Here is a 13,770-nt window from a genome sequence, read left to right as displayed (position 1 = left end):
TAGTTGCCGACTTTGGTTCACTTTTTTCAACAAAATTTGCATTTTAGTTTTTCAGATTAAGGCCAGCAATTTCTTGACACAAAACAACAAAATACGAATCCATTACAAAATAGGTGGGTTAGTGACTAGTTTAAAGTCTAAACTGGTTCGGGTTAGTCTTGTGTCAACTATGTGAATACGTTTAGCTAAACAGGTCAACACTGTTGGGTATAATCTTGACCGGGTCAAAGTTGGGTGAATGGGTATGGGTCGAAAACGAGTTTAGCATTAACGGGTCGGTTAGGTTGTTGCAAAATTGGTGTAGCTTGACCGAGTAAAACAGATGTGCACATGTGGAGCAAGCTGAACATTTGAGTTGTTAGCTGGTTTTAAGGAGAAGGTGGACTTAGTTTTTGCATGTGATGGTTATATTTATATTATAAATAATAGTATTATCTCAATTGTGATGTATCCATCTTTCACATTTTAATAAAGAAGCTTTTCATTTCTGCAAGTTTTGGTAGAGTTCTTTTCATTAATATTTGAGAGCAATATACTTGTGAGTTTGCGTGTGTGATTTTGGGGCCTGAACCAACAAACACCAGGTTGTATTGACCCAGTCGTCTGCAACAAACACCTTGCTACGTGGTTGATCCAATTCCCCAGTTTGCAGAAACCCTCCAACGACAAGACATGATGTTTTTGTCGGGCATTACGTGGAACAACTTCACTGCATTCTTCCATTCACCAATCTTCACGTCCTTCATTGCCCTCATCACTTTAGAATTTTATTACAGAGAATCCTGCTTGGAAGTTAGGTAGCGTTCGTTTCATGGAATGGAATGGAATGGAATTAGAAAGTTTTTCTTTGTAAAATTGATCTTGGTTGGGGGAGGGAGGAATTTGAAATCCCATGAATTTCTTTAATCAATGAAATTTGTGACTATTTCAACATTCCATTCCATTCCTTCATTAAAGCGAAGGATTTCTAAGGAATGTTGAAATAGTCACAAATTTCATTGATTAAAGAAATTCATGGGATTTCAAATTCCTCCCTCCCCCAACCAAGATCAATTTTACAAAGAAAAACTTCTTAATTCCATTCCATTCCATTCCATGAAACGAACGCTACCTTAAAGTTCTCGCCAATAAAGGTCGTCACAACTTTGCTTTGTACATATAGGAGATCGTGACTGCTCACGTCCTAGTAAAACACCTTTAAGAACTGAAACTAATTAAAGTACTACTGAAGATGCTGAAAGTACAACTATGAAAGCTTTGAAATCAACTGCATTAAACATGCTTAAATAAAAATGGAATAAAGTTGCACGTAGTGGTAAGGAGACGTGGGTGCTTGTAGCATATTATCAAAACATCTTTTGCTGCTGTTGACTATATTGACTTTTTTGGTCGAAGTCAATGTTTTTGCAGAATTAATGTTCAGCAGGTCTTCATTATCTTGATGGCTGCTGTTAATTTTGTCTCCTCTCAACCCGACAAGTTAGTTACAAACGACATCTATTATAACTAGGGCTGGCAAATCGTGTCTTATCTCGTTTAACAGGTCTCTGAAGACGCGTGTAACACAAGTATTAAATATGAATACAACTCGTTTAACTACTTGATATCTCATGTCTATAACACAGTTGTATGTTTTATGTACCAAGAAAAAAAATGATGGGTCCTAACCTCATAATTTTATTTATTTTAAAAAAAGTAAAAAAATCACATTGTGTAATTTTTCAGTAAACAGGTCTAATCGCGTCTTATATAGATATCTATTGCCAATTATAACCATCTCTAACATCCCATCCATCAACATGTATCGATAACCACCTCACTAACGAGCACACCAGATTAAAGATTTGTTTGTGTTTGATTGCCAGCATGGCAAGTGTCACACATATGGACTCATGGGCAATCAGATAAAAAGTCATGAAATTGCCAATTAAGCCATAATCCCAACTTGTTTGATTGCTAATGTATGTTCACAGAGGCAGATTGAAGCCGTATACAAGATACCCGATGATTTACAAGTTCCCTAGATTTTCTGTATTTACCACCCTGCCGATAAACAATTCCTAAGTAGCTGCTGTTAAAATCCACAAAACCCATACCTCAAACAGAAGCATATATGTATATTCAGCTATATGATATGAAAAAATTGATATTAACCTACAAAACATTTCTGGGTTCCTAAAATCACTTACCCAGAAAATCAAGAATTTTACATTTTGCAGATGTAGAACAGGTTCGAAACAAAACAATCGATGCTTCATATCTCATTGAAGTGGGTTTCATTCAAGCATTTCATCAAACAGATGGTGTGCATAACAGATTATCACTTTGACATAATCAATATCAAAGAACCCATGCCATTTAAACACAAAATACACAAAATCTAATCTAGTCATCTGAACAAAAGATAAAAGAATGTTAGAAAAATAGAGCATTTGAAATCTTAGGCATCAATCAGGACCAAAAAGACACTAATGCATCAAGGCCTCGCCATTTCACGCCATTTCCCACCCGTGCTTTTTTCTCCATGCCACAATGCTGACTTGGTTGCCACATGGCGTTTCACGCCCATTCTTCATGCCCTCCCACAGTGTGTGGTCCAACTATATCCCACAAATATTAAGAATTAGACAATTTATATTGTTTATGGTTTATGGTCATTTACATTGTTTGTTATTAGGCATTATCAGTAAGTAAGTAACTGTGCAAGAGGCAACCCAAATGCAACATGAACTTTTTTTCTTGGTAAGTTTATCTTTTTACCCTTTTACTATAGTTGTTTATATTTAGCATGTTAATCTCACCATCTTACATATGAGTTTACATGTAGGACACAATGGTTCAGAAAGGCTAATCCACCATAGTTTATTTCTAATCTAAAGTCTCGATGGTGAGTTGATATTCACTGTAAAGTTCTAATTATTTCCAGCACTGGATGCTGTTCATGTTATTAATGTATTTGTCAACAATGTTTTTGAACCCGGACCGGGCCGGCCGGTCGGACCGGTCCGGCCGGGAGCCGGAAGCATTACCGGGCCGGTTCTTGCATGTAACACGTTTCAACATCGACCGAGAAGTCGGGCTGGGATCCGAGCGGTCGGGTCGGCGGTTTGTCTAGTTCAGGCCGGGCCGGCGCTATCACCACCACCATCAGCCGTTATCACCCGTCACCACCGCCACTCTCGCACGTCCCCTCTCTCTCTCTCTCACTCTACACCTATCACCACCACCATCCTTTGGATGCCATACAGTCACCGAAGTTGCAAATCTCGTGGTCGGAGTATTCAGATCTCGCTGCCGGAAGTTGCTAATCTCATGGCCGGAGGTTGCAAATCTCGTGGTGGTGGTTGGTGACGGCTTGTGGTTGGTGTTGGTAACTGTGGTAGTTGGTGATGGCTGAAGGTGGTTGTTGGTGGTGGAAACTAGTGGTGGTAGTTGGTGTTGGTGGAGGCAGTTGGTGTTAAAGGGCTCTGCACATACTGCATATCCATATGCATAATAATGACTTTTAAATCAAGACTACATTGACATGTGAAGACAAACACCAAAAATGAATTTTGAATTTGTAATAAATTATTAAATCACTGATATACTAGAATACCCATCTAATTACATGTAAATTTACTGGCATACCCTTACTTTTAACTAAAAATATTGACTATGTTAGGTAGCAAAACGGAAGTTAACTCTATTAATTTATGACGTAATCCGGGTCTTAAATCCGGTCGGACCGGTCCGACTTTTGACCCCGTAAGGCAACCGGGTCGACCTCGGCCCGGTCCTAAAAACATTAGTATTCTACATCTTTTTAGTGAACAAACAATACTTTTAGTCAATCATGCCTTTTATGTTGTGATCATAGGCTTCAGTCCCAAAAAACAAGCGGGTATGTGATATATGTGAGGAAACCAACCATTTGCATCTTATTATTATCTATAATTTATTTTTTATTATGTAGATAATGGGGTATAAATCATATATTGAGTATGCTTCGCAGTCAAATATGGCATCATCCCCAAATTCTATATTGTTCTTTTTAATTCAGGTAATTCCCAAAAGGTTCTTCTAGTGCTGGGTATCACTCAAGTCAGAGGTGACAATTTTAACCCACGACCGAATCGGGTGATTTGGGTGATACTTTTTGTTCTAACGGGTCAAATAGGTAAATTTAAATGAGTTGAAAGACACCAAAGTGTATTCAAAATACTCATAAATTGTTTTATTGTAACAAATTAGATTGTTCTTGTAAAAATATAGTTATTGTAAGGGAAAATTTCACAGAATAATAACCAAGTTTTAAAAGTGTTCTAATTTGGTCACTGGTTTTGTTTTTGTCCCAATTAGATAACTTAACATTCAAATCGAGTCATGTTCTTTTTTCTATGTGTCAAGAAAAAAATTGAGCATAAGATGCTGGAGTCAAATTATTTTAATATATGAAATTATATTTATTAAAAATAAAAACCATTTAATTACATTAAAAATAAAAAAAAAACAAGTTACAATCCACGTCATCACTCGACGTTAGCATCAAATTAAAGAGAAAAAAGAAACAAAAATCCACATCACCACGGTTACCTAAAAAATGGATGAAAAAACCCTTAATTTTAATGAAGAATGAATGTTGAGTGACCTGATGGGAACATTTTTAAAACTTGAGTGACCTAATTTTAACACTTTTAAAACTTGGTTACTATTCTACAAAATTACCCTTTATTCTAAAGATATTTGATACATTAATGATGACTAAGATTTAGATTAAAAAAGAGCTAAAAAGTGTTTGCAATTTGCAGGTTGCATTTCATCGGTAATTGTTGTCAAGGAACCTGTTGTAGTTTCGAAAAAAAAAGTATCTTGATGTACCGGAACTGGAAAAAAAAACGCTCCAGAGAAAAGGTTCAAGAAGCTGCGACGAACTCGTTGCAGTTTTGATTCAAAAGGAGGATCTTGGGGACCCCAGTTGGAAAGACAATCAATCAATCACACCCATTGTTGAAGAAGCTGATTCAGTTATGAGTGAAAAGGAGGATCTTGGTGCGCACAAGTTGGAAAAAATGCTTAAAACATCAAGTTATACAACAAAAAGTCAACAATGGCCATAAATATAATCATCTTGTTGATGATATAAGCACTTAAACAATTAAAAGATAACATGAAAACCTATTTTCCAATTAATTTGTTTATTTACGGATGAGGAAAGGCAACAAATGGAAGATCTAAAAGAAAGATTAATGCAGATTCAACTATCGGATGATCCAGATGTATGGACGTGGGGTAACGAGGGAGACCAAAAATTTACGGTAAAAAGCGTGAGAAACTCTCTAGCAAACCAACTGAATATAAATGAAGTTGCGGAAGACTTCCAATGGAATAAGTGGGCTGCAAATAAGTGTTGTTTGTTTGTCTGGAGGGCACTACAGGGTCGGATCCCCACGGCAACACAGTTAAGGGGGAGAGGCGTTCAAATCCCATCTGTCATTTGCAAGTTATGTGGCCGAGCAGATGAAACGCCAAATCATCTACTTGTGTCGTGTTGTCATGCAAACTCGGTTTGGGAACAGATTCGGAGCTGGGTAAAGATCACAGGAACAAGGAAACCTGAAACGCTGAAGGAAGTAATTGAAGACATAAACGTCTGCCAGTGGCCGAAGGTTAAGAAGAAAGCAGTTCACGCAATAGTTATGTTAACAGCTTGGGTGATTTGGAAGAATCGAAACGCAAAGATCTTTAAAGATAGGTGTGATGCAGTCTACAAACTAATTGAAGAAATAAAGGGAGAGTCGTACCAATGGATGAGACAGAGAACGAAGGTGCAAATTGAATCATGGGAAGAGTGGAAGTTTTTTACATGGTGTAAATAAAATCTTTGGATGTTTTTTGTTTTTAAAAAAAGAGAGAGAGAGATGTAACTGAAACATTGTAGCATTCGGTTCTATAATTTCTTGCTGTAGGTCCGAATGCAATTTTGATGAGGAATAAAGTTCGTTTGGCTATTCAAAAAAAAAAAAATTAATTTGTTTATATCTATATGTTTGTTTCAGTGCTCTCTCTACAGCTTCAAATTGACTGAAAAGTCAACTCATGGAAGTCAAATGCAGGAACATCTGACATTTTCTAGCCTGCATCATTTATGACACTAGTGGCACCTGATAATACATGTATGTTTATGTCAAGCACTAAACTCATGCAATTGGCTTTGTTTTTGCACTAAACTCATGTATCTTATTGTTGACTTTGTTTGTGCACTTCCGATGGATAGATATTCCCGAAGCTTGTTTATGTCAAGCACTAAACTCATGCAATTGGCATTTTTTAAACTTTATATACTAATTTTTACCAAATTTTGCCAGAGAAGAATGTTTTGATACTAAGTTGGTACTATCTTTCCTGCTCGGCTCGGTTAGAAAGTGAGCCGAGCCAGCTCGGCTCGGTTCGTAACGAGCCGAATTGGCTCGGTTTGGCTCGCTTGGTAGCTCGGCTCGGCTTAGTTCGGATTATTTTTCTTTATAATATATTTATTTTTATATACATTATAATATATTACAAAAAACTTGTGATTATTTATATGTATTTAGGCTTGTAATTTGATATCCATGGCATATTTGAATCTTAATTACCTTGCTAATGAACTAATATTGTATTTGATTGAAATTTAAAACTTATTTTTCGTTGTTGAACATGATTTTGGCTTGTAATGTATTAGGATAAACTTATTTTGAATATGTTTTTTTGAAGTATTGAATAATATTTTAGGCTACTGAATTTTGAGAGCTATATATTATATTTTGCTTTTTAAAATCGAGTCAAACCAAGCCGAGCCGAGCCGAGCCAGCTCGGTTTAAAACCAAGCCGAGCCCGAGCTTAGATTTTCAGCTCGGTTTCAAATCCAAGCCGAGCCAGCTCGGTTTAAAATACAAGTGTTGACTTTGCGATCAATGTTGACCAAAACGTCAACGGAAGTCACACTCAGCTTGTTGGTCAAATGTTGATGCCATATAGGGATGACAATTCTAATACTGGGCTTGTAAATATCGGATTAAGTGGATTTTTTTTCTACTGGACCATGTTTAAGGCCAAAGTGTATGGTTGTTTTGGTAGTGTTGTTGACTTTTTGCACCAGTTGACTCCAGATTAAACATACGCCAATATAGTTGTTGACTTTCTGCACGAATCAACACAGTACTATAATTCTTAATTTTATTCGGACCCATATTCCAACCTTGACATCCATTAACTTCAAAAAGTGGTCTCAACATTAATCTGGTAGTCAAAACGATTTGCCCTAAAGTTGGTAAAACACAATTTCCATTACCTCGCAATTTCTAATATTTTGCTGTCAAAATTTTGGACTTTCTAGTTGCAAAATTCCAGCTTTCACATTGCATGAACCGCTTATTTATAGTAGCATCAGAGACTCTAGTAACATCTATTTCTGTTGACTTTTCTATAATAAAAATCATACAACAGCAACCAAATATCCAAACTACTGTGATCCTTACATAAAAGGATTGACTTCTCCATAGGTCATCACAAATGTCAACTCTTATACATCTTTTGGCAGACATCACATCAGCCCTTATTTGACTATCATTGACTTTTACTAATTGACCAACAATTCATTGTCCAATACCTATTGATCAGACCTTTGGCATTCTAGTGAAAAACCGGATACAAACCACAATCAATAGAAAGTTTCTTTGCTACATAATTATGCTTAATTGTAAGTCATCAACGGGCCATTACTTAACATGCGTTGGGTTCGTGGATCCTTTTAAGGAATTGAAATATATATCAAAGTAACTGAATTTAAAGGAAATGGAATCTATCATAAGAATTTGAATTTGTAATGATTTGGATGACAAAACAATAATAAAAGTAATAATAAAGGTATCGATGGTGTTGCCCCACATCCCCACCCCCTTAGTCACCGCCGCAATTGCCACGGCCACAGACGTTCCTATAAATTACTACTAGTTAATCAATCTACGGCTAAAAGATTAAATAGATAAAAGTAAAGAGTGCAGAGGACTTGTTGGGTGTTCATGAGTTGCAAGTCATTTACTCTTCCAATAATAAGCCATAAGCTTTATTTTTCATGCTACTTCTCCAAATATCTTAGTTGTGTTGCATCAATCAAATTAACTGGTTGTAAATTTACCATTTGAAGTTAGTAACTGCAGTTCTAAATGAAAATGTGGATCTTGGTGCATCCGAACCCATCGTTGAAGAAACTGTTTCAGTTTTGATTAAAAAGGAGGATCTTGGTGCATACAAGTTGGAAAAAATGCTCAAAGCATCAACTTATACAACAAAAAGTCAACAATGGCCATAATCTTAGTTGATGATATTAGCACTTAAAACAGTTAAAGATAAAACATAACATGAAAACCCATTTTCAAAATAGTTTGTTTATATGTATATGTTTGTTTCAGTACTCTCTAAAGCTTCAACTGATGCCGAAACTTTACAATCGGCTGAAAAGTCAAAAGTCAACTCTGGGAAGTCAAATGCAGCAACATCTGACATTTTCTAGCCTACATCACAAGAGCAATCAAATTGTTACTAGTTTTGTATTTTCATATCTTTGTATAGAAGTTCGATCAAACTAGGTTCTTTTAAGTCATAGAGAATTGTTGATTTGTACTTTGAACTGTTGAGTTAATCGGGTTTATTCATGGGTCACACAGGAAGGTTAGTGGGTCATGAATGACGGGTTAACGGGTACAAGTCAAATTAGCAGTTTATTGTGGAAGACTTGAAATTTAATTAAATTGTTATTAGGAACGTATCTTGAATATCGTGGGTCATATTCCTATTCTGCAGGTCAACTGAAGTTAAAGGTAAAAATAAATTAGAAGTCAAATGCTTGTGGTAAGTGGTCATGTTTATGGGAGTTATTGGGTCAAAGTTTGTTATGAATATGGTAAAGGGAGGAGTATGTTAATTAGTTATCTGAAAGTAAAATATGGACAAGGGATGAAGGACCTGATCATAGCAGTTAATGTAGAACATACTGGATTTTGATGGTCTGGATTTGGTCAAAAGCTTCTAAAAGGTGAGCCTCAGTCAACTAGAAGTCAATGCGGTCAAAAGTCAACAATACTTGAAGCATGAGAAGTCAATGCAGGAAAGCACTCCAAAACAACATAAATTATACAGTCAAAGTTGGAATTCTACTAGGTTAAGATATGAGAGCACAAAGAAAACTGCTTTTCGACTTGGGTACAACTGCTCGTTGCAATATACGAACAGGGATCCCACCCATCATATCAAAGTCCTCCTTCAAAGATCTTATTAAGAACCTCAAGTCTGTGTCTAAAAGTGTCTTTCTGCTAACAAAGGCCACAAAAGCGGGTGGTCGGGCTTTCACTTGTGTAAAATACTTCACCTTGGGCTGACCTGCTACATCCTTCCAATAATGTCTACTCATTACCTGAAACAATAATGTTTTTACAATAATAACAATAATGATGATAATAATAATTATTATTATAGGGACCAACGATGATAACCTTGCGTAGCCAACGGTTATGTCGATGAGCAGTTGATAACCTCAAACACCACTTTTTGTATGTCTGAATGACCTGCTGCATAATTACATCTATTCTGCCTTTCCCTTCTAATGCTGAAACAAAGACAACTGGTATCCCTGTCACCAATAATACATACATGTTTGTTAACATGATTTATATTATGATTTATCCATTTTTCTTAGTGGTATCAGTAAATAATTGGTAAAATGTAAATATATTTAACATTACTTTTGAGTTTTGACCTGTTAACTAACCTGGGGGATGATTGTTTCGATTTCTTGAGGGACAGCTTTAACAACCCGATCATATAATCTTTCTTCAACAAGATCCAGTTTACTCACAACCACAACCAAACCCTGCCCTTCTTCTATAGCTCGTTTTACTATCACTACTTCATCATCATGTGTCAAGCTTTTTCTAGCTTTTGAAACCTCCAATGGCATACAAACGAATTTTTTGCATTAATAGGTGGTTTGAACTAAAAAAGAGTGTTTGTAGGTGGGCATGAAAATTGTTTTCATCTCTAGGTGGGTCGCTCCTTCATACAGCGAACTTCAGCTAATCTGCTGACACACTTCTGCAAAAGCTGCAGAAAAGTTAAGATCGCTATTTTGATGTACAAATTTCCATCTAGTTCGCTGTTTGGTTTAAAAAAGTAAGAGAAGGTCGCTGTTTGGTGCAGATATCTAGCTAAGTTCGCTGTTTCATCAATACATCTAATATTAGTCAGATGTTTGGTCCAGAAAAGTGATTTAAGTTTGCTGTTTGGTCCAGAATATTAGTAAGTTTGCTGTTTCATCAAGAAATGTATTATAACTGCTGTTTGATACATAAAAAGTGAAGTAGTTGCTGTCGTTGAAATATATAATATCATGGTGACTTTGGTTTTTATCTTAAACTGATGATGCACTATGTTCATATATGAGGTGTCCGGCTTGGCAGTTTATTAAAAAAAATTACAAAAAATTAAAAAAATACACACAACATTAAAAAAAAGCCTAAAATTTTATTAAATTCTAAAAACGATTACAAAATTAAAAAAATCTAAACACGATTACAAAATAAAAAAAACCTAAAAACGATTACAAAATAAAAAGAACCTAAAAATTACAAAAAAACGTAAAAACGTTTACAAAATAAAAAAAATCTAGAGCGTTAGGTAAATTTCAAAAAGTGCGAGCTTGTCGAACACCTTTCGCTCCTTGCCCCGAAACTCAATGTTCGCCACCGTCACCCGGTCCTCGTGGCTTAACTCGTCGCTCGGAACGGCTTCGTCTGCGCCTTGAAACGATCAAGCTTGGGCCGTAGCTCGCGCCATTTATGTTGGCACGCGTTTAAGTTGTGCCGGTCGTGTCCGACGTTATGTCGGTAGCTTGCGAATGCTTCCGGCCAATATCGTGTTTGGCCGGGTTGTCGCCCCTTCATAGCGTCAACGACGCTTGTGACGAGAGCCAATTCTTTTTCGTGGGTCCAAGAGGCCATCTTCTTCGGGTTGGGGTAGCGGGTTCGTGGGATCAAGTAGGTTATGGTTGGGGTAGCTGGTGGGGTAGCGGTGGACAGCGACGGTTTGGGATGGGGTAACCAATGGGGTTTGGAGTTACATTTATAGGGGATGTTGGGGGTTGGGGTGACCGCTTGGCTTGGCCAAACGGTTGGAATTTAAAATTCAAACCCGCTATGACATGGCGGTGGACAGCGAATAGGAGGCCGCCACATCGGATCTCAAGCTCGCCCACGCCCGGCTTCAAACCCAAGCCCCAAGGGCCACGCTCCAACCCAAGCCCACCCGGGGTGGTGGCTTGGGCGTTTTCCCCCAACCCAAGCCCCATACCCCATAGTCTAATATCAGTTTACCCATCAGAGAGAAACAACAATTTTAATTCAGCATTAAATGACTTTTCTGCTTGGAACAGCAAAGTTAACAAGATTTATGGCTGAAACAGCAAACTAGGTGAGTATTCTGCTTCATACAGCGAACTATAAGAACATTTATTCATGAAACAGCAAACTAATATGAGTATTCTGCTTCATACAGCGAACTTAAAGAACATTTATTCATGAAACAGCAAACTTATATGAGTATTCTGCTTAATACAGCAAACTTATAGAGGTTTTCTGGATCAAATAGTGATCTTAAATACTTTGCAGGTTGAAACAGCGATGTTGAGTACTTTGCATGTTCAAACAGCGACTTTCCAGCAACTTTGCATCCTGAAACAGCGAGTTTCTGCCTGTTCTTTCTTTTCTGCAGCTTTTGCAGAACTGTGTCAGCAGGTGAGCTGAAGTTTGCTGTTTGAAGGAGCGACCCACCTAGAGATGAAAAAATTTTTCATGCCCACCTACAAACACTCCTTTTTAGTTCAAACCACCTATTAATGCAAAAATTTCCATACAAACGCATAACGAATATTCTATTTTTATTGCATACAACGTTACAACATCAAAATTGTTTTATTCAAAGATCTAGATTATAATTGTAATAATACTGTTTTTATAATCCCCATTAATGCATAATTATCTATAAATAAGTGACAAAGTACTCAAAGATGATGCTCCTTTCTCTGACTTTGTCCTCTGCAACTAACCTGCTGTGCCCACCTAAAAACAACCAAATTTTGGAATATAATAATAATAATAATAAATGCAAAAGTAATCTATCAATGATAATTTACCAACTTTAGAAATTTAAATTACCATGTATATCGTTCTTCCTTCAAATTTAAACTCGACTCTGACCGAATCTCTTGTTAAGCCTGTCTCTGGCCCCACCAAAACACGCTCTTTCTGCAGAATTGCGTTCAACAAGGTTGACTTGCCAACATTAGGCTGGCCCACAAATGCTAACTGCAGTGGTAGCGTTGACACCTCTTCATTAGTTTCATCAGTACCTTGTACAGTTTGAAGCATATGTTGTTCAAGCAATGGCCTGAGAACTTGATATAAATCATTCATCCCTAAACCAGTTTCTGCAGAGAGAGCAACATGATCTCCAAATCCCCATGTACGTGCGGCGGCTTCACTAACAGACCCAAAACGATCATCAAGTGATTCAGCTTTATTCATTACCGTAATAATTTTGATCTCAAGAGCATGCTTTCTGAGCCACTTTCCAACGTCCAAATCCATGGGCTGCAACCCGTCTCTAGTCATCCCATAAAAAACAATTTTATTTTGTTTCTATGTCAAAAACTAGCGCACATAAAAAGATATAGTGATGAAGATAAAACTAACCTTGCATCAATAAGAAATAGTGCGACTTTACACTTTCTCAACACATTTGCGGTCATTTCTGCAGTCCGACCAAGAACAGAACCAGACGAAGCCTCGGCCTCTAACCCGGCTGAATCCAACACCTTAAATCGCAAATAACCCAATTTCGCGATCCCTTCTCGTATGTCTCTAGTCACATGATCACTAGGAGTGTTGTACACAAGTGCCTCTCTTCTTCTAATCAAACTAAATACCATATCCACACCAACCATATATAATGAATGATACTAAATACAACAAAAAGAAATTAGTTGTATTGTGCATAAATAAAACTAAATACCATATCCACGGACTTACAAATGGTTTAATTTGGGTGACGATTTAACAGGTCAAATGGGTAAAAAAGAGTAGCTTAAAATAGAACGGGCCAAACAGGTTGAAAGGCTCCTAAATCATTTTATTCGATAAATATATTATTCTTGACACAGTAACCTTTTTGGCAAAAAAAAAAAAAAAACGTTCAGGCCAACCTAACCTTTTTAACCCGTACCAAAAAAAATTATCGTTTTACCAACATTTGTTTTGGCAAGTTACCCCACATGTCTGACTGACTAGCTAATTCACCTATAATATAACAGTAAAAGACATATATTAGAATAGCTAACCGATTAAACAATGTGGATTTGCCAACATTGGGGCGGCCAATGAGAAGTATAGTCGGAAGCAAGTGTGTATCTACTTTGCTGAACTCAACAACACCAAAGTCTCGGGTATCATCACATACATCATCCTGAGCTGGAACAGTTTGTTTCTTATCACAAAACTTACACAGATGCGTAGAATCCCACATCCAATATGATAGGCCCATTAGAACAACTAATCTAAGCCCACAAACATGTGATTATTAATATGACAAATAACCCACTTAGTCCCAAAGCCAAATACAAGTGATCTGATTAAAGCTTACAGGCCCAAATGAAATAACCAACTTAGGCCCAATAACAAATTAGTTTTGCTGATTCAGCAAGGC

General features: G+C 36.9%; 1 pseudogene; it reads right to left on the bottom strand.

The window, feature by feature from the left end:
• Nucleotides 1–9,062: 9,062 nt before the first annotated feature.
• LOC118484234 lies at nucleotides 9,063–13,670 on the bottom strand (annotated as a pseudogene).
• Between the last annotated feature and the right edge of the window lie 100 nt (nucleotides 13,671–13,770).

Source organism: Helianthus annuus, chromosome 11, assembly GCF_002127325.2.
Source record: "Helianthus annuus cultivar XRQ/B chromosome 11, HanXRQr2.0-SUNRISE, whole genome shotgun sequence".
NCBI lineage: Eukaryota > Viridiplantae > Streptophyta > Magnoliopsida > Asterales > Asteraceae > Helianthus > Helianthus annuus.
This window is presented reverse-complemented; position numbering and strand designations above follow the sequence as displayed.